The sequence below is a fragment of the Gadus morhua genome, chromosome 8, assembly GCF_902167405.1.
Source record: "Gadus morhua chromosome 8, gadMor3.0, whole genome shotgun sequence".
Classification (NCBI taxonomy): Eukaryota; Metazoa; Chordata; class Actinopteri; order Gadiformes; family Gadidae; genus Gadus; species Gadus morhua.
Window position 1 is genome coordinate 581,782 of NC_044055.1, and position 23,419 is coordinate 605,200.

General features: G+C 47.8%; 1 protein-coding gene across 3 annotated transcripts in view; it reads left to right on the top strand.

Moving 5' to 3' along the window:
* Positions 1 to 23,419, top strand: part of LOC115549011 (low-density lipoprotein receptor-related protein 8) — a 92,291-nt gene that overhangs the window by 14,491 nt on the left and 54,381 nt on the right. The window lies entirely within an intron of this gene.

Sequence of the window (23,419 nt, forward strand, 5' to 3'; positions counted from 1 at the left end):
TGGTCGTTAGAAATTCATACATTTTATGCATTTCATTAATATTCTTTCACAGTGTGGGAAATCATTGTTTTCGCACGCACGCATGTGCGTGCGTGCGAAAACGATGATACTGTACGAATGCGCGTTCGCGCACACACAGAGCTAAAGAGAGTGACCTCTATATCCAGAATCCAGAAGCCAGTTATTTACCATTGATACAGTCTGGGGTTAAACACTAATCAATGCCCCCTCTATTTTGTAAGTATAACAATCCCATATATATATAATACAACAATATATTTTCAGTTTTCATTGCTGTCCCCTGGCGCACGTGTAGTGTACGTGTAGATGCCTTGATGTATTGTGTGGTTAGTTTTAATATTCAGGTTTCTACCTCAACTTTAATGCAGTCCTTCATGAGAAAACGTTTCTACGGTTTGGAAGTACAATACAAGTGCGATATCGGTTTGAAGGGCACTGTTCACTCCTCATACTGAGTGCAGCTGTACATGAATATATTCAGCCGCTATAAACCTGGAGTTTTATATATAATGCGTGGAGGTCAAAGGCAAGGGCATGTTCCGTAGGCGAGATGTCAGTGTCGAAGCTAATGTACCGTCCGGAACACAGCGGTGAATAACATAGGTATTTACTTGTGTGATCTGTTCTGCATTTCCCGAGCCTTAGTAAAGATTGAATGCATGATCCAAGGATTTCGGTTAGAGGAAAAGAAAAATCTGAAAATGGACATACAAAAAGAGATGGCATTAAAGATACTATCCATACAGGCTTCTCTAAACTCTTTCTCCATTGAGCGGGCGACAGCCAGTATCACGTCTCTGGTTCTATTCCCACAACCATGCAGGGCAACGAGTGGCTGGGGCAGTTAAAGGTGCCTTGCTCATTGGCACGACGGCACCAGGAGAACCATAGGCAGTTACTCCCCAGATTTACCTAATGAAATAAAAAACAATGTCTGGGTTTCCCAGATTACTTTTGAACACAACTACACCTTCAAAACCCTTGGGAGCTGTTTTATCACTTATTAATTTTCCTAAAGAATGGGTAGGACGCGTGAATCATGAAGCCTGTAACAGCTGTTCCTGCACAGAATATTAACACTACCGTAGGGTGGCCATAGTGGTTGTATTGAAATTACTTTACCAGCGTTGGGAGATTGGAAGCGTACAGTTACTGGAAATGGAAGTCGACTTTTCTATTTTGGATCCAAGCTGCTAAGAAATTGCGATGTTCGGAACATCTTGGAAACTGTTTTGGAAAAATGTATTACATTTATTAAATAAATAAATAATTAAATAATTAAATGGCTGCTTCTAAACGGCAAGACATTAGAACTCATGCTATTGATCCTCTCTCCCCGCTCCCCTCTCCGGTCATCCTCGCGGGGGCACCAGAACAGGAATGTCAACGGCGAGTCCAAACGGGTCTCCGGCGTGGATCTTAAACTACGTGCCCCAGGCTGAGGGGAGAGTCACCCCCAGGCTGAGGGGAGAGCCACCCCCAGGCTGAGGGGAGAGGGTCTGAATAAAGAGCTCTGACCTCAGGCGCTTTTAATGCTAATCCAATCTTCGGTTTAAAAAATGTTTTTTTCCGAGGTTCTTGTCACAGTAATTAGACGTGGCGTCGTCTCCCAAGCAGCCCTGACCTCTCGTGTCTCTAATTCAGTTTGCCGACGACATTGTGCTGCTGACAGTCATTGCTGTCAGAGGAGAGGGAGAGCAGGAGACGCAGTAGCTCCGTCTGATCTCAGACCAGGGACAAGAAGATAATGTTCCAACTTCCATTGGAGCCTTGTTTTCCTAACGTCTGCAGAGTATATGCGAGGGTGGCACACAGTAGCCTTTAAAGTTTACAGTATATATGAGGTATGTCCTATATGTGTGTGTATGTAGGGTCTTACCATCCAGATCCAGTCTAGCTCCTGACCCACTGCATAAAGCATGGCTGAATCCGAATACTTAGTACATACTATTTCTGTTCAGTGTCTACTACTTGACCGTACTACACTTGACAGTATAGTACGGTCTGTAGCTATGCGTAGAACGCCTCTGAACTCTTCCGAACACCGCCGAAACTCCACCGGATGTTTGGAGATGACGTATCTCCCCTCAGATGCCGGCAAAATTACCTTGATAAGTTACCTGTTTTCCGTCTTGTCAGTGTTGCTATTAATTTAAAAATGTCTCTTTTTACTTAATTACTTACTTTACTTTTTTACTCTTTTTAATGTCTCTTTTTTTCGCCGCTTTCTACGACGTCTTTCTGGTGGTGTCGGGTCATATGTCCATGAGCCCTCTCTTCTTCGTTCGTTACCAGACTCCGGTTGCATTGTGGGATAGCGTAGTGACCTACCGTTGTATACTGTGGCGGTAGCACACATTCTGTAACGTTTTCCGTACTACACAATGCGTACTGAGCATTCGGACGCGCTATATTTGTGGCGTACTACAAAATGCATACTATAAGTATGAGTATTCGGATTCAGCCCATGACTCGCTAAAGTACCATGATTAGAGCGAGAGCTTTCCCAAGCTTTGACTGAATGTAGATTTGTGGTGTTTGCAGACGGTGATGCTGGGAGGCATCCATGATGATTCTCGCCCCGGGCTACAAACTGAACCACTTTAACAGCGAAAAAATAAAAGGTTGACCTTTTTACGCTTTGATGGTTCATCTTCCTCAGCCAGGCCGCGGCTGCAGCTGTGAGCGCACGCCGCTAAACGCTCCCTGCTCTTACATTACCTACAGCTCTGAGCACTTCATTACGCCGTCTCCGTTGCTTACACAATGCTCCCGCTCTGCACTGTTGCTCTTTCTCTGTGAGGGGAGTTTTCCCCCAGGGGATCGATGTCCTTTCTTATCTTTATCTTATCTTATCCGACCCCGTGTGGAGAAGTCCTCGGATCCCAAGAGCATCACGATGTGCACTGCTATCTCCGGTTATCTTATCCCATCTCATCTCCTCTCACCATGAGCTCATCATGGGCTGTTAAGAGTATCGCCGTGGTAATCCTCATCATCTAATGTCATCTTATCTCATCTCTTCTGATCCCGGAGCATGTCTCATGATCTCATCGGGCGACGCAGAGATCCTCGTCTCAGCTACCTAGCCCGCCGTGTTCACCAGGAGGATCGCTCGTCTTGTTCGTTAAGCGATCGCAACGGATCCCTCCCACCGCGACGCGTCCTAACGACTTCTGACGGCTAGATAACGACCGTAGAGATGAGACGGGCTGGAGTCTGTGTGCGTGTGTGTGTGTGTGTGTGTGTGTGTGTCTGCTGACTGCGCTGGACCTGGGAGTGTGTGTGTGTGTGTGTGTGTGTGTGTGTGTGTGTGTGTGGTGTTTGGTGTGTGGTGTGTGTGTGTGAGGGAGAGAGAGTCTTTAGGAATACTGTTCATTAATCTCCCCAGTGATGTGGGAGTTCTCAGTTGCCCTTGGTTTCTGAGTCGTCCTCAGCCCCTCTGTCCGTTAAGAGGGTTAAAAGGGCCTTTTAATCTCCCTTTATCAGCCTTGTCAAATGTGTTGCTATGCATGGGTGTGGATGGGTATAGGAATGTGTTGGTTGGTCTCTGCGTTTACGTTGGTATAGGAGTGTGTGTGTGTGTGAGTGTGTGTGTCAATGCAGCATTGCTTTTCTATTCACTGCACCTTTATTCCACTTTGAATTGGAATAGTTATAGCTCTTGTGTGTGCGTGTATGTGTGTTTTGTTTGTGTGCGTGTCCGTGTCCGTGTGTGTTTGCACGTGTGTGTCTGTGGGTTTGGGTGCTCATTTTCATGATTTGTTTTCAATCTATATATATAAAAGTATATATTAAATCAGAGAATAGTGCTACAGTGCTTCATAATCCGGCCGGCTATCTGCTGGCTAGCTCTAGGCTAGCTGCACAGAGGCTAGCTACTTCCTGACAGAGCTCAACCAACACCTTCTGTGAACCCGCCCATCCTCTTCAACCACACACCATCAAACCAGCATCTGTCAGCCTGACAACAAGACTGAACAGAACGCAGACCTTCAAACGTGGTTTCTTCAAATGTCGTTCGTCTGTCAGCCAGCGGCGTTGACCTTCTCCTGAGGTGGTTAAGAGGGAAGTGGTTATGAGTGGTGTGAGGTTTGAGGTGGTTATGAGAGGTGTGAGGTTTGAAAGGCAGCAGAAAGCCGTGCTCACTGGCCTGAGGTTCACAGCGGACCTCATTTAACCAAGGCTTGTAGAGCGTGTTCTCACTGGGAAATCCTCATAAAAGTTGAGCCGTTGAGGAAAGTATTTCAAGGCTTGCAGAGAAGCGCCTGTACATGTAGTCGGAACGTGGAGGACATGGGTTGTGTTGGACTCAACGAACATGGAGGTGTATGTGCGTGTCCTTTTGATGCGGTTTTGTACATTTTTTGGCTGCGCAGCAATTCATCGCCTTTGAATGGTATTGTTTAGGTTTTATGACATAAAGATATATATCTATTCATTTTATAAGATATGTCCTTGTCATGATCAAAATAGATGTTTTGAAACGTCAGAGATAAAGCAGCTACAGTCCGATATCATACTTTAAATCCCCATGAACTTCAAGTTAGTTAGTACTTACTTACTTAATTATATAGACAGTTAAAACGGTAAGCATATTGTGAATGTTGGGTATGGTCCCTCATGATTATTGTGGTAATCAATTTTTTCATATTGCAAACTCTAATTTATTTTCAGATATTGTGTCAAATAATAATAAGAAAAAATGGTTATGATGATAACAACATCCACGACTGCATAAACATTTGCACATCTCAGAAGGAGATGCAAATGAGTTTGTTCCGAATGACATTTAGAAATGCAGCAGCATAATGATGCAGCAAGGAAAGGATAAAGTTGCTAATTAGGGGATGGCGACTTGTCCTTTTTCTTTGATTCATTGATGATCACGTTGTCTCCAGGGACCACAAAGTGATGTCTGTAATTTGTTTGCTTTGTCAGACAGGCTGCCAAGAAAAATGTAATTAGAAATTCCATAATGATCTGAAATGTCAGTAGAGCCACCACACCACATCATTTAAAGAGAAACCTCAAGCGCTGTTTACTTGATACAAATGCTAATCCAAAGTTATCAAAGTATGCAAACAATACATTCCATTTTCTCCACATATTTCCGTGCCTCCATAAATCCGCTCAGCAGCTCAGCACTCCCGGTGATCCGGAAGACGCCAGGGAGAGGACGCTCTGCTCTGTTTTAATGCTCCAGAAGTAGATTTATTAACGGGCAACGTTTGGAGCGCCTGGGATCTTCATCAGGCATCGTCTAGCACCTGTGGATCACCTTTGGATGTGCGCAGCCCCCCTCTCTTCCAGAGGACACCAGCACACGGTGTGTGGAACGTTCCACAGGGTTCTCTTGTTCCAGGCGAGCTCCATGATACCAGACTTCACTTTCCAAGCACACACACTTCTGATCTCTGATCTGAAAAAACCGGACGCAGTGTGATAAATATCAAAGTCACTTTTAAAGACGCCCCAACAGACGGATATGGACTCCTGAAGGGGTGCGTTTGATTTGTGTCCCGGGCAGCATATGGCAGGGCGGGGTGAGAGCTGAAGCACATTGATTTGCCGGTCTCCAGGCCGGGGGGACGGGGCATCTGGGCCACAGAGTGATGTTGGAGCCAAAAAGGACTGGAGGGCCCCAGAGGCCCCTGGAGCAGAGAGGAGGGTCAGCTGTCTGGATCAGAATCACATCTCTCCCTCCCTCTCTCTTCCTCTCTGCCATCCTCTGTCTGTCTGTCTGTCTGTCTGTCTGTCTGTCTGTCTGTCTGTCTGTCTGTCTGTCTGTCTGTCTGTCTGTCTGTCTGTCTGTCTGTCTGTCTGTCTGTCTGTCTGTCTGTCTGATCTAAACTTTAAAGCCACCCATTCTGCCAGCCTATAAGCAACTCTCTTTCTGTATTCACTAATAAATAGGTGCTCACTCTTCTGTTTACTCTGCTGCAACCATGCTGTCATGTTGGACCTGAATACTTCAAGACAAGCTCTCGGTTGGCATTTCTCTCACAAATCAGAGAGAGAGAGAGGAAGGATTTCAGGAAGAGGATGAATTGAGAAGAGATAGAGAAAGAAAAACGGAGAGAAAGGGGGAAACCAAAAACAAATTGAGCCTCGGAGACCAGAGATTAATATCTGAAGTCTGAAATCAAGGTGTCATTTTCTTTCACTACATATTTTTTGTGAACAATCATGTAGCTTAAGGCGGGTATCTTTTAGTGCTTAATTGTTGAGCACCAACTCTGCTCGCAGTAGTAGCAGTGAAGTAAAGTGTAAAGAAGGCTGTAAAATAGTATCAGTCAAGGTTTCGAACAACCCTGTGTAGCATGGCCACTGTAGAATTACAATGATGAAAAGCACTTTCTGAAAGCTACGCACACAAATTACTTTTCTTTGGTAGAATCTCTCTAACGGAGACAAATTGCACCTCCGACCTCGGTCATTTGTGGTTTCTAGCGCAGGCCGTGTGCCGTCTCTGCTATAACTAAGTAGCATTGCTGCATCCTAGATTACTTTTCTTCGACAAATGGTTTGTGTTGAGCAGCGACCATAAAGGTTACCCACACATTCCTCTCCTAGCGGCGGAATTAATCCTTGGCCTCCCTTCCTGTCAGGTCCATTACGGCCATATTAGGGTTCCTCTGGGAGCCTGTTCTGCCCCCTGATGCTGCTGAGAGCGTGGGAAACAGACCTCCATACTCACCGACACCACCTGCATCGAGACTCCATCAGTAGGAACCTCATCTCCGTAGTCATCGCCACCACCAGCCACTGAACATCTAGTCTAATTGCCAAATGTATTGTAATCAATACATGATCTTCATCATCTTTCTTCATACAGGCCCCTCCTGATTCAAACACAGTTTGTCTGAGATCCCTGTCAGACATAAGGATACATAAGGATAACACATGAAATATAGTGACGGTATAAGACAGTGGTTCTCAAACGCCCCCCTGGCCATACCAACCTTACCCTGATCCTCTGGCGCCCCAAAAGTAGCTGAGGCGGTAGACGGGTTAGAAACCAATAAATGAAAATAGGGTAGCCAGGTAGCCTATTTTTTCACCCAAAAAATTGAAAACCATGAAAGTTAAAAATCCCCCCCAAAAAATGGGAAAAAATCCCGCTCCAAGCGCCCCCCCTAGGTTGTGCGAACGTCCCCCAGGGGGCGGTAACGTCCCCGTTGAGAAGCCATGGTCTCAGAGAACCCGAGCTCTGTGTCGTGCTGATTCGCTCCGAAAACGTTGCTAAGCTTTACTTGTGGCTTGGGAAGCCCGGTGTGAATAATGTAGGGCTTACGCGACACAGCAGGGGATAATGAAACGGTGTTCTGGGCGCGTGGGAGGGCGACGTTACGTTGCGGTTGCATCAGTGCCTCAGTCTGGGAGATGTACGTTCCAACGGAGGAGGGGGCTGTCGTGGGGCAGATGTGACCTGTCATCAAGCGTCTCTTCCTGTGCGTCGTGGACGCCCCCGTAGGGCCTGCTAGCGCCGCTCGATCCATCACAAGCGTCTCTTCCTGTGCGTCGTGGACGCCCCCGTAGGGCCTGCTAGCGCCGCTCGATCCATCACGGGAGTTTAACGGGAGAGACAATAACCCCCCCCCCCCGTGCTACACACACGCACGAAACCACCACTTATACTATTATAGCCCATGCAAACAAACAAACAACACGTCACATCCCTATAATGTGTCCCAACAGCTGCAGAGGACGGATGGTAACGATTTAAAGGAAAATAATAACACACACACACACACACACACACACACACACACACACACACACACACACACACACACACACACACACACACACACACACACACAGTGTCCACTGCAGCAGTGTCTCCTTGAGTGGCTGCTGTCGGCGGGCCCAGGGGAGACGAGGGGCCGGCTCTTGGATGACAGTTTATTGTGTTGGACAGAGGCTGGCCCTGCTCGGAGGCCGTGTGTCTCCAGAATGGCCCACAGTGTACGGTAGCAGTCAAACGCTTGAAATAAAACGCCCGCAGATGATATTGAATGTGGATGACCGAATGTGTGTGTTTTGCACTTTTATGTGGCCCTATGCATGTCTCAAGCATTAATAAAAGGTCATGGCGAGTGTGTGTGCATAAGTGCGTGCGTTTGTGTGTTTAATTTGAAATGTAACCATGCATTTTCAGCATGCTGGCATGCTCATGTAGCCCCTATACATCTCCATGGTTTGGGCGGAGGCATAGCATTTGATTGGTGCAGCTTCAAATGCTAAAGCAAGCCAAGAAGAGCAAGAAAACAAGCAGTCAGCAATTCTACGACAGGCCGAGAGAGAGATAGAGAGAGAGATAGAGAGAGAGACCGGCTGAGAGAGGTGGAGAGTGAGAGAGACCAAAGCAAAGGTTCGAAGATTTTAATGTTTATTTTCAATGGGATTAAAGCTCTTTGGAGCTTTGATCTGAATACACGCTGAGAAGCATTGGAGCGCTGGAGAGAGAGCTATCAGCAGAGAGAAGCACAGATAGAGATGGAGAAGGGGAGACGGAGAGTCAGGATAGAAAGAGTGAAAGCTAGAGATGTTGGATAGATGGACGGAAAGAGAAAGGGAACGGGCGTGACGGCGAGATGGAGAAGACGGATGCATAGATTCAAAGAAGAGGGAGAGAGGGAGAGAGAGGGAGAGAGGGAGAGGGAGAGAGAGGGGTTGAATAATAGAGATTGAAAGCCAATGCCCTTCTGCCTCTGAATCAATAGAGCAATGTGTTCACTTCTTCTCTTGTATGCTTGTGTTTAAGCCCTTGTGTGTTCGGCCCCATACGCGCGTGTGTGTGTGTGTGTGTGTGTGTGTGTGTGTGTGTGTGTGTGTGTGTGTGTGTGTGTGTTACACCATTGGATCTGTCGACCACCACCAATAAGACTGATTCAAAGGGGTAAACGATTTAGTCGTAAACGTGGGTCCGGCGTCGGACAGTGTTTTGAACCCTGGGGGTTAAAGGTCAACGCTTACCGTCGTCATGACAAGACCCGAACCCCCCCAAAACCTTGCTACTCCCACTCACAGTAATAATGGGCGATATTAGTTTTTGTTTTGGCTGCAGCCATCACACAAAGCCTGGGTTCGTCTCCCAAACGAAGGTTATTCTGGGTTGGATCCCCAACGTATGTCGGTATTGTTGGAGTTCAGAACGCCCGACCTGCTGCTGAGGCGGGCGTGTGGGGGTGAGCGCCAAGTAGTGAGAACGGAGCCCTGGCCCCCTCCAGCATGTTCACGCCTGCTCGTCCAACCCCCCCCCCCCCCAGTGTACACAATTTTAGCTGGAAAGGTTGATGAAGTAAGCCAAAGGAGAAATTAAACCAATGTAACAGTAGATTAGACAAAGGTTTGTGTTGTTTTGATACTGTAAGATACTAGATAGAAGCATGAGCTGCTGGAGATTTACTAGCATAGACGCACGCACACACACACACACACACACACACACACACACACACACACACACACACACACACACACACACACACACACACACACACACACACACACACACACACACACACACACACACACAGAGGGAGAGAGATACAGATACACACACACGGCTGCTTGCTCAACTGCACATCTGATGATTTGAGTAAAGTACATACAGTACGAACCTAGAGCTAACCCAATAAACCCATACTTTAGTGGTTTTAGTTGGTTTTATGGCAGCGTTGTAAGTATGTCTATCCTTGCTCTGCCCCATTTAATAAGCCCTTATCCAAATTGGGAGATTTTAATAATTTAGAATGCAAAAGAGATATTTGGGTTGTTTTAGTTTGCATTTAAGAACCAGGATGACAAGTCACGATAAAGAAACCCAAACAAAAGCTGTTAAGGACAACACAGGTCTGTGATCCACATTTACATACGTAGCAGCCTGCTAAATGCTCTATGACTGAATGGATACCGGGAAGTCACTTTGCCTAATCAGATTGGTCATGGATGTTTTAGTGAAGCCAGGAGAAATGGTGACAATGGTTTAATCGCAGACCGGTAGTGTCCTTTAAGTTACTTGAATAGAATAAATAAGTCGGAGCTCAGTCGCATCACATGGGATGGAATGTTTTTAGTGTTGCAAGTTTTAGAAAACATTCACGTTCTATATTCCAATGATACAGGGTGGATTCCTTTTGTATCATGTTGCCTTTGTTATCGTACTATATTTAAAGCATAAGCACCAAAATGTACAGCTAACCTACCTCTTATGCTAAACAAATGCTGGGGACTGTGAGAAAGTAAATTAATCACGTCTGAATTCAAAAGCATCTATTTGCTTTGGACAAAAAAAAGTATGCTATGTAGTCTTCGTAAATAGTAAAAACAACAAACTAAAAGTTCCCAGAAAGACAGTAAGAACGGGGTCTGGCTTGTTGAGAGGGAGAGAGAGAGAGAGAGAGAGAGAGAGAGAGAGAGAGAGAGAGAGAGAGAGAGAGAGAGAGAGAGAGAGAGAGAGAGAGAGAGAGAGAGAGAGAGAGAGAGAGAGAGAGAGAGAGAGAGAGAGAGAGAGAGAGAGAGAGAGAGAGAGAGAGAGAGAGAGAGAGAGAGAGAGAGATGCGACAGAGGGAGAGAGCTTATCAGGGCTGAGTAACACAATAAGCTGCTCTCTGCGTACACTAAAAGAGCTGTCATTAATACCCTTCACCGCGTAAAAACCCTGTTTATTTGTGTTTCTCTCGTGGTAAGACACTGCCTCCTCTGGCTCCCCAAGGTTCTATCGCTCTCTCTCCCTCGGATGTGTCGGCTGTGAGTCAAGGTTCAAAGGGGGTTAGCTTCCTGTTAGCCAAAAAGCTAAAATCTCTCTGGGTGTATGTGCTGATACAACATGTATTACAGCAAAATTCTCTCTGTTTCTGTCTCTGTCTCTGTCTCTTTCTCTCTCTCTCTGTCTCTCTCTGTCTCTCTCTCTCTCTCTGTCTCTGTCTCTCTCTCTCTCTCTCTCTCTCTCTCTCTCTCTCTCTCTCTCTCTCTCTCTCTCTCTCTCTCTCTCTCTCTTCCCTGACCCCCAAAAGCCTCACTCTCTCTTGAGATAACTTTGAGATCTCTGCTAATTGAAAAGAGCGGGGAAGTAGTTTCTAAACGGATGAGGGATGAGCCGGCCGGAGTGATTGTAGCCCAGTGAACTACAGCCCCATAATGCTTCAGTGAACTACAGCCCCCATAGTGCTTCAGTGAACTACAGCCCCCATAGTGCTTCAGTGAACTACAGCCCAGTGAACTACAGCCCCCATAGTGCTTCAGTGAACTACAGCCCCCATAGTGCTTCAGTGAACTACAGCCCCCATAGTGCTTCAGTGAACTACAGCCCCCATAGTGCCTCAGTGAACTACAGCCCCCATAGTGCTTCAGTGAACTACAGCCCCCATAGTGCTTCAGTGATTACAGCCCAGTGAACTACAGCCCCCATAGTGCTTCAGTGAACTACAGCCCAGTGAACTACAGCCCCCATAGTGCTTCAGTGAACTACAGCCCCCATAGTGCTTCAGTGATTACTGCCCAGTGAACTACAGCCCCCATAGTGCCTCAGTGAACTACAGCCCCCATAGTGCTTCAGTGATTACAGCCCAGTGAACTACAGCCCCCATAGTGCTTCAGTGAACTACAGCCCCCATAGTGCTTCAGTGACTGTAGCCCAGTGAACTACAGCCCCCATAGTGCTTCAGTGAACTACAGCCCCCATAGTGCTTCAGTGATTACTGCCCAGTGAACTACAGCCCCCATAGTGCCTCAGTGAACTACAGCCCCCATAGTGCTTCAGTGATTACAGCCCAGTGAACTACAGCCCCCATAGTGCCTCAGTGAACTACAGCCCCCATAGTGCTTCAGTGATTACAGCCCAGTGAACTACAGCCCCCATAGTGCTTCAGTGAACTACAGCCCCCATAGTGCTTCAGTGAACTACAGCCCCCATAGTGCTTCAGTGACTGTAGCCCAGTGAACTACAGCCCCCATAGTGCTTCAGTGAACTACAGCCCCCATAGTGCTTCAGTGATTACAGCCCAGTGAACTACAGCCCCCATAGTGCTTCAGTGAACTACAGCCCCAATAGTGCTTCAGTGATTACAGCCCAGTGAACTACAGCCCCCATAGTGCTTCAGTGAACTACAGCCCCGATAGTGCTTCAGTGAACTACAGCCCAGTGAACTACAGCCCCCATAGTGCTTCAGTGAACTACAGCCCCCATAGTGCTTCAGTGAACTACAGCCCCCATAGTGCTTCAGTGAACTACAGCCCCCATAGTGCCTCAGTGAACTACAACCCCCATAGTGCTTCAGTGAACTACAGCCCCCATAGTGCTTCAGTGATTACAGCCCAGTGAACTACAGCCCCAATAGTGCTTCAGTGAACTACAGCCCAGTGAACTACAGCCCCCATAGTGCTTCAGTGAACTACAGCCCCCATAGTGCTTCAGTGATTACTGCCCAGTGAACTACAGCCCCCATAGTGCCTCAGTGAACTACAGCCCCCATAGTGCTTCAGTGATTACAGCCCAGTGAACTACAGCCCCCATAGTGCTTCAGTGAACTACAGCCCCCATAGTGCTTCAGTGACTGTAACCCAGTAAACTACAGCCCCCATAGTGCTTCAGTGAACTACAGCCCCCATAGTGCTTCAGTGATTACTGCCCAGTGAACTACAGCCCCCATAGTGCCTCAGTGAACTACAGCCCCCATAGTGCTTCAGTGATTACAGCCCAGTGAACTACAGTCCCCATAGTGCCTCAGTGAACTACAGCCCCCATAGTGCTTCAGTGATTACAGCCCAGTGAACTACAGCCCCCATAGTGCTTCAGTGAACTACAGCCCCCATAGTGCTTCAGTGAACTACAGCCCCCATAGTGCTTCAGTGACTGTAGCCCAGTGAACTACAGCCCCCATAGTGCTTCAGTGAACTACAGCCCCCATAGTGCTTCAGTGATTACAGCCCAGTGAACTACAGCCCCCATAGTGCTTCAGTGAACTACAGCCACAATAGTGCTTCAGTGATTACAGCCCAGTGAACTACAGCCCCCATAGTGCTTCAGCGAACTACAGCTCCCATAGTGCTTCAGTGAACTACAGCCCCCATAGTGCTTCAGTGATTACAGCCCAGTGAACTACAGCCCCCATAGTGCTTCAGTGAACTACAGCCCCCATAGTGCTTCAGTGAACTACAGCTCCCATAGTGCTTCAGTGAACTACAGCCCCCATAGTGCTTCAGTGATTACAGCCCAGTGAACTACAGCCCCCATAGTGCTTCAGTGATTACAGCCCAGTGAACTACAGCTCCCATAGTGCTTCAGTGAAGTGGATTCAGAGTTATGGCTCAATGCATTGGAGCTGCGTCCTCTGAATGGTAATGGACATACTTTACAGGGGCCCCAGCTCCCCCAGGAAAGCCTCACTTCTCATACATCAGCAGTATTATATTGGATCCTCTCAGTGATGAAACTGCCAAGCTGGCCTGCATATATAACCGACTCTTAGCTGGCAAGAAAGACATGGTTATGATGAACTCAGCGGATTCAATATTTGACCCTTTTATAAAAAACGTTGCTTTTGTGGTCTGCGTCTATGCTATTGCATACTTTGGTTTAGCTTGTTTATCCCAGGTTTGTAGGTCTGTCTGTCATTGATCTGCCCCATTTGATTTGCTCTTATCCAAATTGGGAGATTTAAATAATTTTGAATGCAAAAGAGATATTTGGTTCTGCTTGATTTTGCATTTAAGAACCAAGTGGGACAATGCCACGGGAAAGAAACCAAACCAACAGCGGCCTGCGATGAACATTTACATGTGTGGCAGGCCCGAGCAAAACGTTCTTTGGCTGAATCAGTACGAGGGAGGAATATTGCCAAATGATGTTTGCCAAACGACATATTTCAGAGCTGAATCAACTGAAAGCCCTGTTCCGGATTCATATTCCCTCACGCCCATTCCCTATGACTCTCTTATGCCTTCTCATCATGCCCATGTCTGTCTGAATGTTCACCCGTCTAAAGCCCGGCTCCATTCTGCCACTCCCGTTCTGTGGCCCAGTGCCTTATATTCTCTTAAAATATGTAAACGCAAGACCTTGAAGAAGACTCAAACAATCGTAAGAGTGGTTCAGAGCAAGGTTATGTGTTCTCATTCAGGCGTATTGTGGGTAATACTGTTAATTGCCAATAGCCAAGTCAATTCGCCCTCTCTCTATCGACTATTTAAGTTCCACAGTGAAATGGTGAAGGGCACATTTTGATTTTGTCAGAAAAAAGAACGTTCATCGCTGGTCAGATCGCTTCACCTTTGAGTCTGGAGAACAATCACAGAGAATACATTTACTGAGTCCCCGATTCAGAGAATACATTCACCGAGTCCCTGATTATCCTCTTCCTCCTACCTCTTACAGTCAGCCCTACGCCTCATGCTGAGGCCTCTCTGTTATGAAGAGTTAAACATGCATTTGGTTCACGAGACGGGAAGTCTGCAGGTCCCAAAACGTTTTGGAACACACTGATTCAGCCATCGTGAGGAATAAAGCAGACGCAGATGAAGAATCGCTTCACTATCAGTCTTTGCACACTTCATCTTGAAAGCCTGCCATGCTGGATCGTCTTTCTGTGGAAGCATCGGGTCATGTGTCGCATGTCATTTTGAATGCGTCCTTTTATGGGTCAGACCTACAACCTCATTCTAGTGAAGATTAACACATTGGATTCAAAATCGGACCCTGTGAGACAAATGGTGAACATTTGTCTGCTTGTGAATAGCACCCCTTCACATCTCGTCCTGCTCCTTAAGTTGTGTTATTTGTTTCGTTCATTCTGTCCTTGCTGCCTGTGTTACTCTATATTACTCACATCCCCTCTCGTGCCGATGCTTCACTCCCTGCCCTTGTGTTGTGATTGTCTTCCCTCACCTTGATTGCTTCACCCGTCCATCATTATCCCATTCCTGATGTATGTGTGCCTTGTTTCCACTGCCGGTTTGGTTCGGTGTGGCTCTTGGGGCTCGGAGTGGGACAGATAGTTTACGCTAAGTCTGGCCTGGTTTCCACGCCGACAGTACAACAAGCCGGAGGGCGATAGCCGTGGCAGCTACGAAAGCATCGTGACCTCAAAGCAGTCCGACACAGAGTGTAGCCTGCTGATAAATTCAATGAAAAAGAAGAATGCGACACATTTAAGAAAGAGCAACAGTGGAGGACGTCCAAGAAGGACGGCAATCTTATGAGCAACATTTTCTTCAATAAACTAAGCTTTCGCCACTGTCCATTTGTTGGTTTTTATCCACCTGTCGCACGGTAGTGACGATTCTGTCGACCATTAAACGGACGACGTGTTTTGCTCCACCTTTTCGGCGTCCTTTCAGACAGCTTGGTACCCAACGGAGGAGTACTGAAAATAGGAACCGCTCAGCGTCATAGTTTCAGGACAATGCCAAACTTTTGGCGGTGGAAACGCCAATCTAAGCGGACCGAACTGAACCCACACCGCTCGGTGGAACGAGGCATACGTCAGCGTGTCCCCCCCCCCAATCTACCTGCCTGCTTTATTGACTCATGGTTTTGAGTCCAATGCCTGTCAGACCCAGCGTTACATGCGCCTCATTCACTATTGTTTTTTGGAACTGAAATGCTTGAAAAGCATATGTGCTATTGCATACTTTGGTTTAGTTTGCTTTATGTCAGGGTTGTAAATGTGTCTGTCACTGCTCTGCCCCATTTAAAAGGATCCAAATTGTGAGATTTGAATCGGTCAGAATGCAAATTAGTTTGTTGAATTTTGCATTTAAGAATCACGAGGGGAGTCTCCACAGGAAAGAAAACAAACCAAGTGCTCTTCAGAACAAAACCAGACTGTGATCTGACTGGAGGTCAGATCACTCCAACTGTGTGTCTGGTGAACAGTCATGGAGAAGCCGTTCACAGAGGTCCTGATTCTCCTCTTCGTTCTCACCCTTGTTATCGACCGTCCACCAAATGCTGAGGCCTCTCTGTTGTTGAAGAAGTTATCCTATAAAGATATTCCACTGATGTGGGTCGATGCCCGGGACGCTTGCTGCTCCTCACGCCATCTGCAACATACCGACTTAGCCATCGTGAAGAATACACAAGACGCTAATCGTGTATCGAGCAAATGCGATGAATTCAACTATCCAAAAGGTGGGTCATGCTGGGTCGGTCTGTCTATGGAATACTCTGGTGGGACTAAAGTTGGATCAGGAAGCAATCCAACATGCGCTCTGACAGAACTACCCATGCCTGTAGCCAACAATTGTTCTGAACTGCATCCTTTTATTTGTCAGTTCGACAACCTAATTCTAGTGAAGGAGAAAAAAACGTGGGATGAAGCTCTTGATCACTGCAGGGATCTCATCGTGGGTGGATCGATAAGTCTCAAACTCCGATTCCATCGAGATCCAATGTTTGATATCCTAAGTTTGAACACTCAAAGTGAATTTGAGTATGCCCAGGGCATTGCCAGCGCCGCCCAGATGGGCGAGGCGTGGGTGGGCCTACGGTGGCTGGCCGGGCGCTGGCTGTGGCTGGACGGGCACCCAGACGACGGCGTCGCCCTGCCGGTCTGCCCCGCCAAGGAGATGGACTGTGGGACACTGTCTGGGGACGGCAGGGGGGTGAGGGACTGCAGTGAGAGGAGGAACTTCTTCTGCTACCAAAGACCACAGGGAGATGAATGATTAGAAGGAAATGGACCATCATGTCCTCTTGATGACATTTGCCATAATCTATAGCGATTCAATCTAATATCGATAGGCTTGAAATAGTAGACCAATCACTGTCTGTTTTGATTGTTATACCACATCTTTTAAAGTACTAAACTTTATATTTAACATTTCTGTAGCTATGGGAATCATAGGACATCATCTACAACCTTGAGAGCATGTATGATAACATTTCACCTTTGGTCATTTTTAATTGAATATGGCTCTCGTATATATTGTGTGACATGTAATCAATGCATCATTCTGGGGTGGTCATGGCAGTCATAGTGATAATAACTAGAATTGATTGCAATTATTCTATGGAGTGGTCAACTCTGACATTTGTGCAGATCTTTAAGTTAATTTCTATTACACCGATAATGATAGTTGCTTTGAGTGTTCTCAGCCTTATTTACACAGCGTTTGGATTAAAGCTTCAGCTGAAATAGTGTGATTATTAAATGAAGATATGAATATGTCAACTAGATCAAGCAATAATGCAATACATGTTGATAGCAATTTCAAATAGCCGAGTAAATTAGTGTTTGATTATTTATGATTCTATTGGTACAGCGTTGTACTACAACGTTTTTGGATTTTTACATTTCTAAAATGGTGTACTTCCCCATTTTGCATATATTTTAGTATTTTGCTTTGCTTACCTTTGGTCTTGCTGTTTTATTAACGTGATAAAATGTAAGAAGCTACTGAGATTTCTGTGAGCAGAATGTATCATAATCACAATGTTTTGGTGAAACCGTCACAATTGAGGATAATATTTGGCAGGAAGACAGGTTCACTATTTAAGATATAAGGATATTTTCAACATAACTTGAATGAAGAAAATGTGTGTGCAAAAACATGTATGTACAAATGTATTTACAGATGTATGTACAAAAAATATTGAAATAAATGCAGTTTGCCGTAAATGTCCATTCCTTATGAATTTATAAACAATTGATGCAACCAGAAGCTTGCTAGTTCGATCCCCGTCCCTCCTAGCTGAGTGTCAAGGTGTCCCTGAGCAAGGCACCCCACCCTGACGGCCCCTGAAGGGCTGGCTGTCGCCCTGCGTGGCTGACTCCGCCGTCGGTGTGTGAGAGAGCGCGAGGAGCGGGGTTAGTCGCTTTGGATAAAAGCGTTCGCTAAATGCCCTTCGTGTAAATGTAAATACGTGTAGGGCTGAGACTGGCTGCCGTCCCAACAATGTTTTGTTATGCTGTACGGAATATGGAATGACTACCTTATGTAAATGCAGTTCCACTTATTACTACTGCGGCTCATACGGGAGGTGGACGTGAGCAACCATGGCAACCGCTGAGGGCTCCGTGGAGACCCAGGCTCTGGAGGCCGTCCGGGTCAGAGGACCACGGCCCTCTGCTGGGGTCCAGTAACACACAGCGTTGTGTTTCTGGCTAGGGGGCGGGGCCAAATGTTGTGCCACGCAGTACTGCGACACAAAACGGGGTGATAAGCGTTGTTAAAAAAGATTCCCGGTATAAGGTCATCCGTTTCTTAATAATTATGTGACAGAGTATGACATGCAAAACTGTCATGTCGTTATTTTGTTTGAACATCAGGGGGGTGTTCCTAGTTCAGCCTATCATGACACACACACACACACACACACACACACACACACACACACACACACACACACACACACACACACACACACACACACACACACACACACACACACACACACACACACACACACACACACACACACACACACACGCGCGCGCACACACGCACACACGCACACACGCACGGTAGGGAGAAATATACACATAACACAGACGCAGAAATAATCACACAAAGGACTCAAACATTAACAGCTTACGCCTTGAATTGAATGCAATTGCAAATAATGAGGAATGTGAGAAAGTAGGACGGATAGACTCAATGACACTCAATATTTGAAAATTATCTGGATGTGAAATCTCTGAGTCGCATTGGACCACATAATTCACTACGGTTGACCCGCGCAAAGATAGTTTGACCGGGTCTTTCTTTTTGTGGCTTATTCATCATCATCATCATCATCATCATCATGATCATCATCATCATCACCAGTGAAGTTTGTATTTGAGAGGTCCTCCTGCTAGTTTTCACAATGCATCATTATTCCATGTAGCCAGTGCTTGACGTTAAACGTGATATGTGTGTCAACGTGTACTTTATATATTGCCACATGACCTCCAAAGCCCAGTTTTATGCTCCCTTATTGGTCCCCATCTCTCTCTGTGACAGTCGCGTTCTGGTCGCTCAAACGCAGTTTGAAGCACCTCCTCAAGCCAAGATATTCGGCCAATAACACAAATCGTGTGTGTGTGTGTGTGTGTGTGTGTGTGTGTGTGTGTGTGTGTGTGTGTGTGTGTGTGTGTGTGTGTGTGTGTGTGTGTGTGTGTGTGTGTGTGTGTGTGGTGATTTATATGTGTATGATTATGTGTGTATTTATTTCGGCAAGTTATTCTCTTTTCATCTCCCCCTGTCGTCCCCTGTCCCCCTCTCTCCCCCTGTCGCCCTCTCTCCCCCTGTCTCCCCTCTCTCCCTCTCTCCCCCTCTGTCCCCCTCTCTCCCCCTCTCTCCCCCTCTCTGCCCCTCACACCCTCTCTCCCCCTGTCGCCCTCTCTCCCCCTGTCCCCTTCTCTCCCCCTCTCTCCCCTCTCTCCCCTCTCACCCTCTCGCCCTCTGTCCCCCTCTCTCCCCCTGTCGCCCTCTCTCCCTCTCTCTCCCTCTCTCCCCCTCTCTCCCCCTGTCCCCCTCTCTCCCCCTCTCTCCCCTGTCGCTCTCTCTCCCTCTCTCCCCCTCTCTTCCCCTCTCTCCCCCTGTCGCCTTCTCTCCCTCTCTCTCCCTCTCTCCCCCTCTCTCCCCCTCTCTCCCCCTGTCCCCCTCTCTCCCTCTCTCCTCCTCTCTCCCCCTCTCCCCCTGTTCCCCTCTCTCCCCCTCTCCCCCTGTCCCCCTCTCTCCCCCTCTCTCCCCCTCTCTGCCCCTCACACCCTCTCTCCCCCTGTCGCCCTCTCTCCCCCTCTCCCCCTCTCCCCCTCTCTCCCCCTCTCACCCTCTCTCCCTCTGGGGAGACCTCTGAGACCTCTGCTCATTAAAGAGTGGTTGTTTCTAAGCGGAGGAGGGAGGAGCCTGTGGGGTTACCCTCTGCCCCGTGACCCCAGCCCCCACAGCGCCCCAGTGACATGGACCCGGAGCGCTGCTGCGCGGGAAGGGATTAACGGTGAACCCGAGGTGCACGTGGGCAGTGGGGATGTGTCAGGTGGGGCGGCACTTGTGCTCCGTGGACCATGGGTCCGTGACGCTGCCTAAGCGGAAGGCGAACTCGCATACACACATGAACATGACATCAATACGAGACAGTATGACCGATGTCTGGTGCAAGTCAGCTAATTCTACGTCAGGCGAGAGCATAACAGAACATTGCTGTGATTGGTGGTCGTTGACTACAGGTGACTCAAACAGTGGTGTTTGTCCCAGCCAAATACCTTCCAGGATGCGCTTTCTAAAAAAATACTAATAAATGTGTCGGTTCTCCACCATCCTGACTACTGACTTTTAGACAAAACGTCAAAACGGGGGGGGGGGTGTTGTTACGCCCGGCTGAACCCTCTTAGTGCTGGGGCTCCAGTCAGCCGTTGGACCGCTTGGGAAGGTTAATCACTCTTAATCTTCGAGGAGCCCCGAGCTTTATCCACGTACCCCTGGGGTGCTAATACCCCCCTCTGACTGCTCCATACTCTCCGTCGTCGACCAGGGACAGGGCCGTCCCTCTGCCTCTCGAACTAACAGCGTCAGAAGTACCACCCAGCTGGACTGAAGTCGGCAAATGGACACTTGTGTCCAAATTAAATTAAACTGTTTTCGATCAGTAATTGAAATGGGATTTTTTTGAACCGCATATTCTGTGGTCTGATGTTTGTCCGGCCTGGAAGCCACTATTCCACGCCCGTGGTTAGAGGAAGGCTGCTCTGTGCTCTTTAAAGTCTGTTGTTCTGCCTTTAAAAACTGATATTATTTGGACTAGATTCTGCTCTTGTAATCTCATGTGATTCTCAAGTGGGATTTGTTCGGCTAGATAGGATGTCATGCTTTTTGGTTTGGTATTTTGTAATTCATGTAATTATTTTTGGGAAGAAAGAAATATCAAATTATTTAAAAAAAATTGGTTGTATGGTTAAGGATTAACCATACACTGTAGGGGAGACACTGGAGAGTTATGTCTCTATAACTATTCTTTAAAGGCTCTCTCTCTCCCTCTCTCTCTGAACCTCTGTCTCTCCTCTCGCTTCATAACCCCCTCCCTGCATGATAAATGTGTATACAAACACTACGTCTGTATCCTCAGTTGTGTTGTGTTATGTGTGTGTGTGTTTGTGTACTCTGGAGTTCTTTCACACAGAGCTCTCCACTAATGAGTTTACACACTTAGGAGATGGCCCACATAACTGCCCGTCCTCACCTTGTCAGAACCCCACACACACACACACACACACACACACACACATACATACATACATACATACATGCATGCATGCATGCATGCATACATACATACTATAACATGATTGTAGACCATGTTTGTGTCTCTTTGGACCGTCTCATGGGAACAGGAGATGAAACTAAAGAGGGTGATGAGGAGCTCTAGACGATGAGAGGGTGAACGGATGAGAGGTGGAGAGGAGGAGGAAGAGAGGAAGAGGAGGAAGAGGAGGAGGAGGAGAGGAGGAAGAGGAGGAGGAGGAAGAGGAGGAGGAGGAGGAAGAGGAGGAGGAGGAGAGGAGGAAGAGAGGAAGAGAGGAAGAGGAGGAGGAGGAGGAGGAGGAGGAGGAGGAAGGGATACGTGAGATGATGAAAGATAAGATGGAGTGGACGAGGACGACTGAGGATGAACGTGTGAGGGGAGGAGGGGAGGAGGGGAGGAGGGGGTGGAGGAGTGAAAGGAGGGAGGAGTAGGAGAGGAAGACTATGAGAGGATGAGGTTGAGAGGGGGGGAGGTTGGGGGGGGTGCTAGGGGAGCAGACATCATCACCGTCACGGCCGGCGGTTATTCAACCGTGTCCGAGCGAGGCGCGCTGGCTGGAAGGCGGCGCGCGTCAGCTGCCCGGCGGGGGCTGGCCCCCCCTGACCCTGGGAGGCGCGCTAACAGCTAGCACCGGCAGCTAGCACCGTCAGCTAGCACCGTCATTAGCAGGGCGGAGCGACTGGCCGTCTTCAGCAGGAGGGGGGGGGGACCTTACCAGCATTACCCCCCCCCCCCCCCCCCCCCTCTCTCTCCGGCCGCTCCAGGTCCCTCGGACCCGGACCCCCGGGGCGGGCAGGCCTCTAGCTGGGGGGGTTTAAGGGTGAGGGGTTGTGGCGCCTGAACTGAGGGGAGCATCTCTGTTTGTGGAGGGAGCTGTGTTTGGCCGCTCCAGGTGACGACAGCGTTGTTCTGATTTGTGTGTGTGTCTGTGTTTGGACTTCCGTCGAAATTGCGTCTCCCGCAGCAACCTTCTGCCGTCGGCAGGGCCCCAGCAATAACCATGGCAACCGGAGCGCCATTAAGGGCAGGGTTGTTTTTCTCTCGTTGATGGAGTACAGTTAGGGCCGCAGGAGACGAGATTTTCTTGACAATAGCGTCTTTTGGCGTTTTTCCATTTCGGAGCACGTCTGACGTTGGCCTAATCCGACGGGCTGGTGAGCGGAGCGTTCTGTCTGGGAAAGGTCCGGAAGGTAGGAGGTCTGGCCTCTCGGAGCTCGTGGGCGCACAGGGGGAAGCGAGCAGACATTTTACATTCCTGTGGTTGAAAGCGGCTGAAGCCAGTTTTCCATTTGTTGTTTTTCCTCTCTAGACGCAAACACAACGAAATGATAACTGGGCGACTCGGGAAGAGAGATTGGACCACGGGAACGAGAATGTACTGAGTACTTAGAGAGGGACGGATGTGTGAGGATTAGGATGTACTGCGTGTGTGTGTGTGTGTGTGTGTGTGTGTGTGTGTGTGTGTGTGTGTGTGTGTGTGTGTGTGTGTGTGTGTGTGTGTGTGTGTGTGTGTGTGTGTGTGTGTGTGTGTGTGTGTGTGGTGACGATGATGAGTCTGATGTCCACTGATGAGTGGAGTGATAAGTGAGCTTTAGATAGTAGTGAGAAATGACACTTCAGAGATAGCAATTAACAAGACGGCTCTATGTCTCTGTGTAGCTCCCTCTCAATCCATCCTCTCTCTCTCTGTCTGTCTGTCTGTCTGTCTGTCTGTCTGTCTGTCTGTCTGTCTGTCTGTCTGTCTGTCTGTCTGGCTGGCTCTCGCTCTCAGTGGTCTTCTCTATCTTTCTGTCTCCCTCTTCCAGTCCTTCTCGTTATCTCCGTCATCCTCTGACCTTGACGAGGCCTCCTGCTCTTCTTCCTCGCTCCTTCACATTTCCTTACGTTGTTGACTCTTTCGTTATGTTCTTTATCCTCTGCTCTTCGTCACTTTTCCTCCCCTTCCCTTTCTCCTCGGTGCTCTTATGTTGTAGTGTGTTCTTTCTTCTGACAAAATGTTCTTATTGTCAGTCCCTTTGGATGAAGGTGTCGTGTCCGTTCATTGGATGATCCGGTGTCACCATGGTCACGGTCGTACACGTGTTGGTCCTGGGTTCAAAACTCGACGCACGTCTGTGGCGAGTGTTCTATGTGACATGTGATTGTGCACTGAAGCATGTTCAA